The sequence below is a fragment of the Heterodontus francisci genome, chromosome 18 (assembly GCF_036365525.1).
Source record: "Heterodontus francisci isolate sHetFra1 chromosome 18, sHetFra1.hap1, whole genome shotgun sequence".
Taxonomy (NCBI): domain Eukaryota; kingdom Metazoa; phylum Chordata; class Chondrichthyes; order Heterodontiformes; family Heterodontidae; genus Heterodontus; species Heterodontus francisci.
The window spans coordinates 94,371,288-94,385,785 of record NC_090388.1 but is presented as its reverse complement, the minus strand read 5'-3'; positions in this window follow the sequence as shown (position 1 = coordinate 94,385,785).

Here is a 14,498-nt window from a genome sequence, read left to right as displayed (position 1 = left end):
GTATCACTCGCTATCACTCTCTGACACACTCTGTCATTCTCTGACACTCTCTATCACTCTCTGACGCTCGCTGACTCTCTCTATCACACAATGACTCTCTATGACACTCTATATCACTCTCTATCACTCTCTGACTCTCTCTGACACACTCTGAAACTCTCAGACACTCTCTATCACACTCCGTATCACTCTCTCACACCCAGTGACACTCTATATCACTCTCTGACACTCTATATCACTCTCTATCACTCTCTGACTCTCTCTGACAATCTCTATCACTCTCTATCACTCTCCTACACTCTCTGACACTCTCTATCACTCAATGACACTCTGTATCACTCTCTATCACTCTCTGACACTCTCTGTCATTCTCTGACACTCACTATCACTCTCTGACACTCTCGATCACTCTCTGACGCTCTCTGACACTCTCTATCACTCAGTGACACTCTATGACACTCTATATCACTCTCTATCACTCTCTGACGCTCTCTGACACTCTCTACCACTCAATGACACTCTATGACACTGTATATCTCTCTCTATCACTCTCTGACACTCTCTGTCATTCTCTGACACTCACTATCACTCTCTGACACTCTCGATCACTCTCTGACGCTCTCTGACACTCTCCATCACTCAATGACACTCTATGACACTCTATATCACTCTCTATCACTCTCTGAAACTCTCAGACACTCTCTATCACACTCCGTATCACTCTCTGATACCCAATGACACTCTATATCACTCTCTGACACTCTATATCACTCTCTATCACTTTCTGACACTCTCTGACACTCTCTGACACTTTCAGACACTCTCTATCACTCTCTATCACTCTCAATCACTTTCTGACACTCTCTATCACTCTCTGACACTCTCTGACACTCAATCACTCTCTATCACTCTCTATCACTCTCTGACACTCTCTGACACGCTCTGACACTCTCAGACATTCTTTATCACTCTTTATCACTCTTTATCACTCTCTGACACACTCTGACACTCTCTGACACTCTCTGACTCTCTCAGACTCTCTCAGACACTCTCTATCACTCGCTATCACTCTCTGACACTCTCTGACACTCTCTGACACTCTTAATCACTCACTGACACTCGTAATCACTTTCTATCACTCTCTGACACTCTCGATCAATCTCTGACGCTCTCTGACACTCTCTATCACTCAATGACACTCTATGACACTCTCTATCACTCTCTATCACTCTCTATCACTCTCTGATACTCTCTGACACACTCTGACACTCTCAGACGTTCTGTGACACACTCTGACACTCTCTGTCAATCGATGATTCTCTCTGATGCCCTCTATCACTCTCTATCTCTCTCCGACACTCTCTGACATTCTCTGACACTCTCTATCACACTCGATCACTCTCTGACACTCTCTGGCACTCTCTGACACTCGCTATCACTCCATGACTCTCTCTGACAATCTCTATCACTCTCTATCACTCTCAGAAACTCTCTAACACTCTCTATCACTCTCTGACACTCTCAGACACTCGCTATCACTCACTGACACTCACTGACACTCTCAGACACTCTCAGACACTCTCTATCACTCTCTGACACTTTCTATCGCTCTCTGACACTCTCTATCGCTCTCTGACACTCTCACACACTCTGACACTCACTGAAACTCTCTATAACACTCTGACACTCTCTATCACTCTCTGACATTCTGAGACACTCTCTATCACTCTCTGACACTCTCTATCACTCTTTGACACTCTCTGACACTCTCTATCACTCTCTGACACTCACTGACACTCTCAGACACTCTCTGTCACTCTCAGACACTCTCAGACACTCTCTATCACTCTCTATCACACTCGAACGCTCTTTGACGCTCTCTGACACTCTCTGACGCTCTCAGACACTCTCTGACACTCTCAGACACTCTCAGACACTCTTTGACACTCTCAGACAATCTCAGACATTCTCCATCACTCTCAGAAACTCTCTATCACTCTCTGACACTCTCTGACACACTCAGACACACTCAAACACTCTCTATCACTCTCTGACACACTCTGACACACTCTGACACTCTCTGACACTCTCAGACACTCTCTATCACTCTCTATCACTCTCTGACACTCTCTATCACTCAATGACACTCTCTGAAATTCTCTATCACTCTTTATCACTCTTTGACACGCTCTGACTCTCTCTGACACTCTCTATCACTCTCTATCACTCTCTGACACTCTCTGACACACTCTGAGACTCTCTATCACTCTCTGATACTCTCTGACACACTCAGACACTCTGTGACTCACTCTGACACTCTCTATCACTCTATGACACTCTCTGATGCTCTCCATCACTCTCTGACTCTCTCTGTCACCCTCTGACAGTCTCTATCACTCTCTATCACTCTCTGACACTCTCTGAAACTCTCTATCACTCTCTATCACTCTCTTACACTCTCTGACACTCTCTATCACTCTTTATCACTCTCTGTAACTCTCTGACACTCTCAGACATTCTGTGACACGCTCTGACACTCTTTATCAAACTATGACACACTCTGACGCTCTCTATCAATCTCGACCAATCTCTCACACACTCTGACACTCTCTATCACTCTCTATCACTCTCTGACACTCTCTGACACTCTCTGACACTCTCAGACACTCTCTATCACTCTCTGACACTCTCTATCACTCTCTGAAACTCTCTGACACTCTCTGACACGCAATGACACTCTCTGACACTCCCTATCACTCTCTACCATTCTCTGACACTCTCTGACACTCTCTGACACTTTCAGAGACTCTCTATCACTCTCTATCACTCTCTATCACTTTCAGACACTCTCGATCACTCTCGATCACTCTCTATCACTCTCTATCACTTTCTGACACTCTCGATCACTCTCTATCACTTTCTGACACTCAATCACTCTCTATCACTCTCTGACACTCTCTGACATTCTCTGACACTCTCAGACATTCTCTATCACTCTTTATCACTCTTTATCACTCTCTGACACACTCTGACACTCTCTGACACACTCTGACACTCTCTGACACTCTCACACTCTCAGACACTCTCTATCACTCGCTTTCACTCTCTGACACTCTCTGACACTCTTAATCACTCTCTGACACTCTGTATCACTCTCTATCACTCTCTGACACTCTCTATCATTCTCTGACACTCTCTATCACTCTCTGACACTCTTGATCACTCTCTGACGCTCTCTGACACTCTCTATCACTCAATGACACTCTATGACACTCTCTATCACTCTCTATCTCTCTCTATCACTCTCTGATACTCTCTGACACACTCTGACACTCTCAGACGTTCTGTGACACACTCTGACACTCTCTGTCACACTATGACACTCTCTGACGCCCTCTATCACTCTCTATCACTCTCTGACACACTCTGACACTCTCTATCACACTCTATCACTCTCTGACACTCTCTGACACTCGCTATCACTCTCTGACTCTCTCTGACAATCTCTATCACTTTCTATCACTCTCTGACACTCTCTGACACAAACTATCACTCTCTATCACTCTTTGAAACTCTCAGAAGCTCTCTAACACTCTCCATCACTCTCTATCACTCTGTGACACTCTCAGACACTCTCTATCACTCACTGACACTAACTGACACTCTCTATCACTCTCTATCACACTCGAACGCTCTTTGACGCTCTCTGACACTCTCTGACGCTCTCAGACACTCTCAGACATTCTCCTTCACTCCCAGAAACTCTCTATCACTCTCTGACACTCTCTGACACACTCAGACACACTCAATCACTCTCTATCACTCTCTCACACTATCTATCACTCTCTATCACTCTCTGACACTCTCTAACACTCAATGACACTCTCTGAAAATCTCTATCAATCTTTATCACTCTCTGACACTCTCTGACTCTCGCTGACACTCTCTATCACTCTCTGACACTCTCTGACACGCTCTATCACTCTCTATCACTCTCTGACACTCTCTAACACTCAATGACACTCTCTGAAAATCTCTATCACTCTCTATCACTCTCTATCACTCTCTGACACTCTCTGACACTCTCTATCACTCTCCATCACTCTCTGACACTCTCTGACACTCTCTGAAACTCTCTATCACTCTCTATCACTCTCTGATACTCTCTGACAAACTCAGACACTCTGTGACTCACTCTGACACTCTCTATCACTCTATGAAACTCTCTGATGCTCTCTATCACTCTCTGACACTCTCTATCACCCTCTGACAGTCTCTATCACTCTCTGACACTCTCTGAAACTCTCTATCACTCTCTATCACTCTTTGACACTCTCTGACACTCTCTGTCAATCTCTGTCACTCTCTGTCACTCTCTGTCACGCTCAGACACTCTCTGTCACTCTCAGACACTCTCAGACACTCTCTATCACTCTCTATCACACTCGAACGCTCTTTGACGCTCTCTGACACTCTCTGACGCTCTCAGACACTCTCAGACATTCTCCTTCACTCCCAGAAACTCTCTATCACTCTCTGACACTCTCTGACACACTCAGACACACTCAATCACTCTCTATCACTCTCTCACACTCTCTATCACTCTCTATCACTCTCTGACACTCTCTAACACTCAATGACACTCTCTGAAAATCTCTATCAATCTTTATCACTCTCTGACACTCTCTGACTCTCGCTGACACTCTCTATCACTCTCTATCACTCTCTGACACTCTCTATCACTCTCTGACACTCTCTGACACGCTCTATCACTCTCTATCACTCTCTGACACTCTCTAACACTCAATGACACTCTCTGAAAATCTCTATCACTCTCTATCACTCTCTATCACTCTCTGACACTCTCTGACACTCTCTATCACTCTCCATCACTCTCTGACACTCTCTGACACTCTCTGAAACTCTCTATCACTCTCTATCACTCTCTGATACTCTCTGACAAACTCAGACACTCTGTGACTCACTCTGACACTCTCTATCACTCTATGAAACTCTCTGATGCTCTCTATCACTCTCTGACACTCTCTATCACCCTCTGACAGTCTCTATCACTCTCTGACACTCTCTGAAACTCTCTATCACTCTCTATCGCTCTCTTACACTCTCTGACACTCTCCATCACTCTCTGACACTCTCTGACACACTCTGACACTCTCAGACACTCACTTTCACACTCTCTATCACTCTCTGACACCCAATGACACTCTCTATCACTCTCTGACACTCTACATCTCTCTCTATCACTCTCTGACACTCTCTATCACTCTCTGACACTCTCTGACACTCTATCACTCTCGATCACTCTCTGACACTCTCTGTCACTCAATGACACTCTGTGACACTCTCTATCACTCTCTGACACTCTCTGACACACTCCATCACTCTATGACACTCTCTGACACTCTCAATCACTCTCTATCACTCTCTGACACTCACTGACACTCTCAGACACTCTCTGTCACTCTCAGACACTCCCAGACACTCCCAGACACTCCCTGACACTCTCTGACACACTCAGACGCTCTGTGACTCAGTCTGACACTCTCTATCACTCTCTGACGCTCTCTGACACTCTCTGACAAACTCAGACACTCTGTGACTCAGTCTGACACTCTCTATCACTCTCTGACACTCTCTGACACTTTCCATCACTCAATGACACTCTGTGACACTCTCTATCACTCTCCATTACTCTCTGACACTCTCTGACACACTCTGAAACTCTCAGACACACTCTATCACATTCCGTATCACTCTCTGACACCCAATGACACTCTATATCAGTCTCTGACACTCTGTATCACTCTCTATCACTTTCTGACACTCTCTGACACTCTCTGACACGCTCTATCACACTCTATCACTCTCTGACTCTCTCTGACACTCTCTATCACTCTCTATCACTCTCTATCACTCTCTGACACTCTCTGACACTCTCTATCACTCAATAACACTCTGTGACACTCTGTGACACTCTCAGACACTCCCAGACACTCCCTGACACACTCAGACTCTCTGTGACTCAGTCTGACACTCTCTATCACTCTCTGACACTCTCTGACACTCTCTGACACTCTCTGACAAACTCAGACACTCTGTGACTCAGTCTGACACTCTCTATCACTCTCTGACACTCTCTGACACTTTCCATCACTCAATGACACTCTGTGACACTCTCTATCACTCTCCATTACTCTCTGACACTCTCTGACACACTCTGAAACTCTCAGACACACTCTATCACATTCCGTATCACTCTCTGACACCCAATGACACTCTATATCAGTCTCTGACACTCTGTATCACTCTCTATCACTTTCTGACACTCTCTGACACTCTCTGACACGCTCTATCACTCTCTATCACTCTCTGACTCTCTCTGACACTCTCTATCACTCTCTATCACTCTCTGACACTCTCTGACACTCTCTATCACTCAATAACACTCTGTGACACTCTGTGACACTCTCTATCACTCTCTATCACTCTCTATCACTCTCTATCACTCTCTATCACTCTCTGACACTCTCTGACACACTCTGACACTCTCTATCACTCTCTATCAATCTCTGACACTCTCTGACATTCTCTGACACTCGCTATCACTCTCTGACTCTCTCTGACACTCTCTACCACTCCTAATCAATCTCTGACACTCTCTGACACTCGCTATCACTCTATGACTCTCTCTGACACTCTCTATCACTCTCTATCACTCTCTGACAATCTCTGACACTCTCTGACACAATATAATCACTCTCTATCACACTCTGACACTCACTGACACTCTCAGACACTCTCTGTCACTCTCTGTCACTCTCTGTCACTCTCACACACTCTCAGACACTCTCTATCACTCTCTGACACTCTCTATCACTCTCTGACACTCTCTATTACTCTCTGACACTCTCTATCTCTCTCTGTCACTCTCACACACTCTGACACTCTCTGAAGCTCTCAGACACTCTCTCTCACTCTCTATCACTCTCTGACACTCTCTGACACTCTCAGAATCTCTCTGTCACTCTCTGAAATTCTCAGAAACTCTCTATCACTCTCTGACACTCTCTATCACTCTCTGACATTCTCAGGCACTCTCTATCACTCTCTGACACTCTCTGACACTCTCTATCACTCTCTGACACTCACTGACACTCTCAGACACTCTCAGACACTCTCAGACACTCTCTGTCACTCTCAGACCCTCTCAGACACTCTCTATCACACTCTAACGCTCTTTGACGCTCTCAGACACTCTCTGACGCTCTCACACACTCTCTGACGCTCTCACACACTCTCTGTCACTCTCTGACGCTCTCAGACACTCTCTGACACTCTTTGACGCTCTCTGACACTCTGAGACACTCTCTATCACTCTCAGACATTCTCTATCACTCTCTGACACTCTCTGACACTCTCAGACATACTCAATCACTCTCTATCACTCTCTGACACTCTCTAACACTCTCTATCACTCTCTGAACACTCTGACACTCTCTGACACGCTCAGACCCTCTCTATCACTCTCTATCACTCTCTGACACTCTCTATCAATCAATAACACTCTCTGAAAATCTCTATCACTCTATCACTCTCTGACACTCTTTGACACACTCTGATACTCTGACACACGCTGACACTCTCAGACACTCTCTGTCACTCTTTATCACTCTCTGACACTCTCTGACACTCTCTATCACTCTGTGACACTCTCTGTCACTCTCCATCAATCCTTGACACTCTCTATCTCTCTCTGACACTCTCGATCACTCTCTGACACTCTCAGACACTCTCTGACACTCTCAGACACTCTCAGACACTGTCTATCACTCTCTATCACTCTCTGACACGCTCTATCACTCTCTATCACTCTCTGACACTCTCTAACACTCAATGACACTCTCTGAAAATCTCTATCACTCTCTATCACTCTCTATCACTCTCTGACACTCTCTGACACTCTCTATCACTCTCCATCACTCTCTGACACTCTCTGACACTCTCTGAAACTCTCTATCACTCTCTATCACTCTCTGATACTCTCTGACAAACTCAGACACTCTGTGACTCACTCTGACACTCTCTATCACTCTATGAAACTCTCTGATGCTCTCTATCACTCTCTGACACTCTCTATCACCCTCTGACAGTCTCTATCACTCTCTGACACTCTCTGAAACTCTCTATCACTCTCTATCACTCTTTGACACTCTCTGACACTCTCTGTCAATCTCTGTCACTCTCTGTCACTCTCTGTCACGCTCAGACACTCTCTGTCACTCTCAGACACTCTCAGACACTCTCTATCACTCTCTATCACACTCGAACGCTCTTTGACGCTCTCTGACACTCTCTGACGCTCTCAGACACTCTCAGACATTCTCCTTCACTCCCAGAAACTCTCTATCACTCTCTGACACTCTCTGACACACTCAGACACACTCAATCACTCTCTATCACTCTCTCACACTCTCTATCACTCTCTATCACTCTCTGACACTCTCTAACACTCAATGACACTCTCTGAAAATCTCTATCAATCTTTAACACTCTCTGACACTCTCTGACTCTCGCTGACACTCTCTATCACTCTCTATCACTCTCTGACACTCTCTATCACTCTCTGACACTCTCTGACACGCTCTATCACTCTCTATCACTCTCTGACACTCTCTAACACTCAATGACACTCTCTGAAAATCTCTATCACTCTCTATAACTCTCTATCACTCTCTGACACTCTCTGACACTCTCTATCACTCTCCATCACTCTCTGACACTCTCTGACACTCTCTGAAACTCTCTATCACTCTCTATCACTCTCTGATACTCTCTGACAAACTCAGACACTCTGTGACTCACTCTGACACTCTCTATCACTCTATGAAACTCTCTGATGCTCTCTATCACTCTCTGACACTCTCTATCACCCTCTGACAGTCTCTATCACTCTCTGACACTCTCTGAAACTCTCTATCACTCTCTATCGCTCTCTTACACTCTCTGACACTCTCCATCACTCTCTGACACTCTCTGACACACTCTGACACTCTCAGACACTCACTTTCACACTCTCTATCACTCTCTGACACCCAATGACACTCTCTATCACTCTCTGACACTCTACATCTCTCTCTATCACTCTCTGACACTCTCTATCACTCTCTGACACTCTCTGACACTCTATCACTCTCGATCACTCTCTGACACTCTCTGTCACTCAATGACACTCTGTGACACTCTCTATCACTCTCTGACACTCTCTGACACACTCCATCACTCTATGACACTCTCTGACACTCTCAATCACTCTCTATCACTCTCTGACACTCACTGACACTCTCAGACACTCTCTGTCACTCTCAGACACTCCCAGACACTCCCAGACACTCCCTGACACTCTCTGACACACTCAGACGCTCTGTGACTCAGTCTGACACTCTCTATCACTCTCTGACGCTCTCTGACACTCTCTGACAAACTCAGACACTCTGTGACTCAGTCTGACACTCTCTATCACTCTCTGACACTCTCTGACACTTTCCATCACTCAATGACACTCTGTGACACTCTCTATCACTCTCCATTACTCTCTGACACTCTCTGACACACTCTGAAACTCTCAGACACACTCTATCACATTCCGTATCACTCTCTGACACCCAATGACACTCTATATCAGTCTCTGACACTCTGTATCACTCTCTATCACTTTCTGACACTCTCTGACACTCTCTGACACGCTCTATCACTCTCTATCACTCTCTGACTCTCTCTGACACTCTCTATCACTCTCTATCACTCTCTATCACTCTCTGACACTCTCTGACACTCTCTATCACTCAATAACACTCTGTGACACTCTGTGACACTCTCAGACACTCCCAGACACTCCCTGACACTCTCTGACACACTCAGACGCTCTGTGACTCAGTCTGACACTCTCTATCACTCTCTGACACTCTCTGACACTCTCTGACACTCTCTGACAAACTCAGACACTCTGTGACTCAGTCTGACACTCTCTATCACTCTCTGACACTCTCTGACACTTTCCATCACTCAATGACACTCTGTGACACTCTCTATCACTCTCCATTACTCTCTGACACTCTCTGACACACTCTGAAACTCTCAGACACACTCTATCACATTCCGTATCACTCTCTGACACCCAATGACACTCTATATCAGTCTCTGACACTCTGTATCACTCTCTATCACTTTCTGACACTCTCTGACACTCTCTGACACGCTCTATCACTCTCTATCACTCTCTGACTCTCTCTGACACTCTCTATCACTCTCTATCACTCTCTGACACTCTCTGACACTCTCTATCACTCAATAACACTCTGTGACACTCTGTGACACTCTCTATCACTCTCTATCACTCTCTATCACTCTCTATCACTCTCTATCACTCTCTGACACTCTCTGACACACTCTGACACTCTCTATCACTCTCTATCAATCTCTGACACTCTCTGACATTCTCTGACACTCGCTATCACTCTCTGACTCTCTCTGACACTCTCTACCACTCCTAATCAATCTCTGACACTCTCTGACACTCGCTATCACTCTATGACTCTCTCTGACACTCTCTATCACTCTCTATCACTCTCTGACAATCTCTGACACTCTCTGACACAATATAATCACTCTCTATCACACTCTGACACTCACTGACACTCTCAGACACTCTCTGTCACTCTCTGTCACTCTCTGTCACTCTCACACACTCTCAGACACTCTCTATCACTCTCTGACACTCTCTATCACTCTCTGACACTCTCTATTACTCTCTGACACTCTCTATCTCTCTCTGTCACTCTCACACACTCTGACACTCTCTGAAGCTCTCAGACACTCTCTCTCACTCTCTATCACTCTCTGACACTCTCTGACACTCTCAGAATCTCTCTGTCACTCTCTGAAATTCTCAGAAACTCTCTATCACTCTCTGACACTCTCTATCACTCTCTGACATTCTCAGGCACTCTCTATCACTCTCTGACACTCTCTGACACTCTCTATCACTCTCTGACACTCACTGACACTCTCAGACACTCTCAGACACTCTCTGTCACTCTCAGACCCTCTCAGACACTCTCTATCACACTCTAACGCTCTTTGACGCTCTCAGACACTCTCTGACGCTCTCACACACTCTCTGACGCTCTCACACACTCTCTGTCACTCTCTGACGCTCTCAGACACTCTCTGACACTCTTTGACGCTCTCTGACACTCTGAGACACTCTCTATCACTCTCAGACATTCTCTATCACTCTCTGACACTCTCTGACACTCTCAGACATACTCAATCACTCTCTGACACTCTCTAACACTCTCTATCACTCTCTGAACACTCTGACACTCTCTGACACGCTCAGACCCTCTCTATCACTCTCTATCACTCTCTGACACTCTCTATCAATCAATAACACTCTCTGAAAATCTCTATCACTCTATCACTCTCTGACACTCTTTGACACACTCTGATACTCTGACACACGCTGACACTCTCAGACACTCTCTGTCACTCTTTATCACTCTCTGACACTCTCTGACACTCTCTATCACTCTGTGACACTCTCTGTCACTCTCCATCAATCCTTGACACTCTCTATCTCTCTCTGACACTCTCGATCACTCTCTGACACTCTCAGACACTCTCTGACACTCTCAGACACTCTCAGACACTGTCTATCACTCTCTATCACTCTCTGACACTCTCTGACACACTTAATCACTCTCTGACAATCTCTATCACTCTCTATCAATCTCTGACACTCTCTATCACTCTCTGACACTCTCGATCACTCTCTGACACGCTCTGACACTCTCTGTCACTCAATGACACTCTGTGACACTTTCTATCACTCTCTATCACTCTCTGTCACTCTCTGATACTCTCTGACACACTCTGACACTCTCAGACACTCTCTATCACTCTTTATCACTCTCTGACACTCTCTGAAACTCTCAGACATTCTGTGACACACTCTGATACTCTCTATCACTCTATGACACTCTCTGACGCTCTCTATCACTCTCGATCACTCTCTCACACACTCTGACACTCTCTATCACTCTCTCTCACTCTCTGACACTCTCTGACACTCTCATACACTCTCTATCACTCTCTGAAACTCTCTGACACACTCTGACACTCTCTGACACTCTCAGACATACTTTATCGCACTTTATCACTCTCTGACACACTCTGACACTCTCTGACACTCTCAGAGACTCTCTGACACTCTCAGACACTCTCAGACAGTCTCTATCACTCGCTATCACTCTCTGACACTCTTAATCACTCTCTGACACTCTGTATCACTCTCTATCACTCTCTAACACTCTCTGTCATTCTCTGACACTCTCTATCACTCTCTGACACTCTCGATCACTCTCTGACGCTCTCTGACACTCTATCACTCAATGACAATCTATGACACTCTATATCACTCTCTATCACTCTCTGACACTCTCTGACACACTCTGAAACTCTCAGACACTCTCTATCACACTCCGTATCACTCTCTGACACCCAATGACACTCTATATCACTCTCTGACACTCTATATCACTCTCTATCACTTTCTGACACTCTCTGACACTCTCTATCACTCTCTATCACTCTCTGACTCTCTCTGACTATCTCTATCACTCTCTATCACTCTCCGACACTCTCTGACACTCTCTATCACTCAATGACACTCTGTGACACTCTCTAACACTCTCTAACACTCTCTATCACTCTATATCACTCTCTGACACTCTCTGACACACTCTGACACTCTCTATCACTCTCTATCAATCTCTGACACTTTCTGACATTCTCTGACGCTCGCTATCACTCTCTGACTCTCTCTGACACTCTCTACCACTCTTTATGAATCTCTGACACTCTCTGACACTCTCAGACATTCTGTGACACACTCTGAGACTCTCTATCACTCTCTATCACTCTCTGATACTCTCTGACGCTCTCTATCACTCTCTCACACGCTCTGACACTCTCTATCACTCTCTATCACTCTCTATCACTCTCTATCACTCTCTGACACTCTCTGACACTCTCTGACACTCTCTGACACTCTCTGACACTCTCTGACACTCTCAGACACTCTCTATCACTCTCTATCACTTTCTGACACTCTCTATCACTCTATGACACTCTCTATCACTTTCTGAAACACTCTGACACTCTCTGACACGCAATGACAATCTCTGACACTCCCTATCACTCTCTCCCATTCTCTGACACTCTCTGACACTCTCTGACACTTTTAGACACTCTCTGACACTCTCTATAACTCTCTATCACTTTCTGACAATCTCGATCACTCTCTATCACTCTCTGACACTCTCTGACACACTCTGACACTCTCTGACACTCTCAGACATACTCTATCACTCTTTATCACTCTCTGACACACTCTGACACTCTCAGACACTCTCTGACACTCTCTGACACTCTCAGACACTCTCAGACACTCTCTATCACTCGCTGTCACTTTCTGACACTCTCTGACACTCTCTGACACACTTAATCATTATCTGACACTCTCTATCACTCTCTGACACTCTTGATCACTCTCTGACGCTCTCTGACACACTCTATCACTCAATGACACTCTATGACACTCTCTATCACTCTCGATCACTCTCTGACACTCTCTGACACACTCTGAAACTCTCAGACACTCTCTATCACCCTCCGTATCACTCTCTGACACCCAAATACACTCTATATCACTCTCTGACACTCTATATCACTCTCTATCACTTTCTGACACTCTCTGACGCTCTCTATCACTCTCTGACTCTCTCTGACACTTTCTATCACTCTCTATCACTCTCCGACACTCTGTGACACTCTCTATCACTCAATGACTCTCTGTGACACTCTCTAACACTCTCTATCACTCTCTATCACTCTCTATCACTCTCTATCACTCTCTGACACTCTCTGACACACTCTGACACACTCTGACACTCTCCATCACTGTCTATCAATCTCTGACACTCTCTGACATTCTCTGACACTCGCTACACTCTATGACTCTCTCTGACACTCTCTATCACTCTCGATCACTCTCTGACACTCTCTGACAATCTCTGACACTCTCTGACACAATATCTCACTCTCTGACACTCTCTGACATTCTCAGACACTCTCTATCACTCTCTATCTCTCTCTGACACTCTCAGACACTCTCTATCACTCTGTGACTCTCACTGACACTCTCAGACACTCTCTGTCACTCTCTGTCACTCTCTGTCACTCTCTGTCACTCTCTGTCACTCTCACACACTCTCAGACTCTCTCTATCACTCTCTGACACTCTCAATCGCTCTCTGACACTCTCTATCGCTCTCTGACACTCTCTATCACTCTCTGACACTCTCTATCGCTCTCTGTCACTCTCTGACACTCTCAGACACTCTCTCTCACTCTCTATC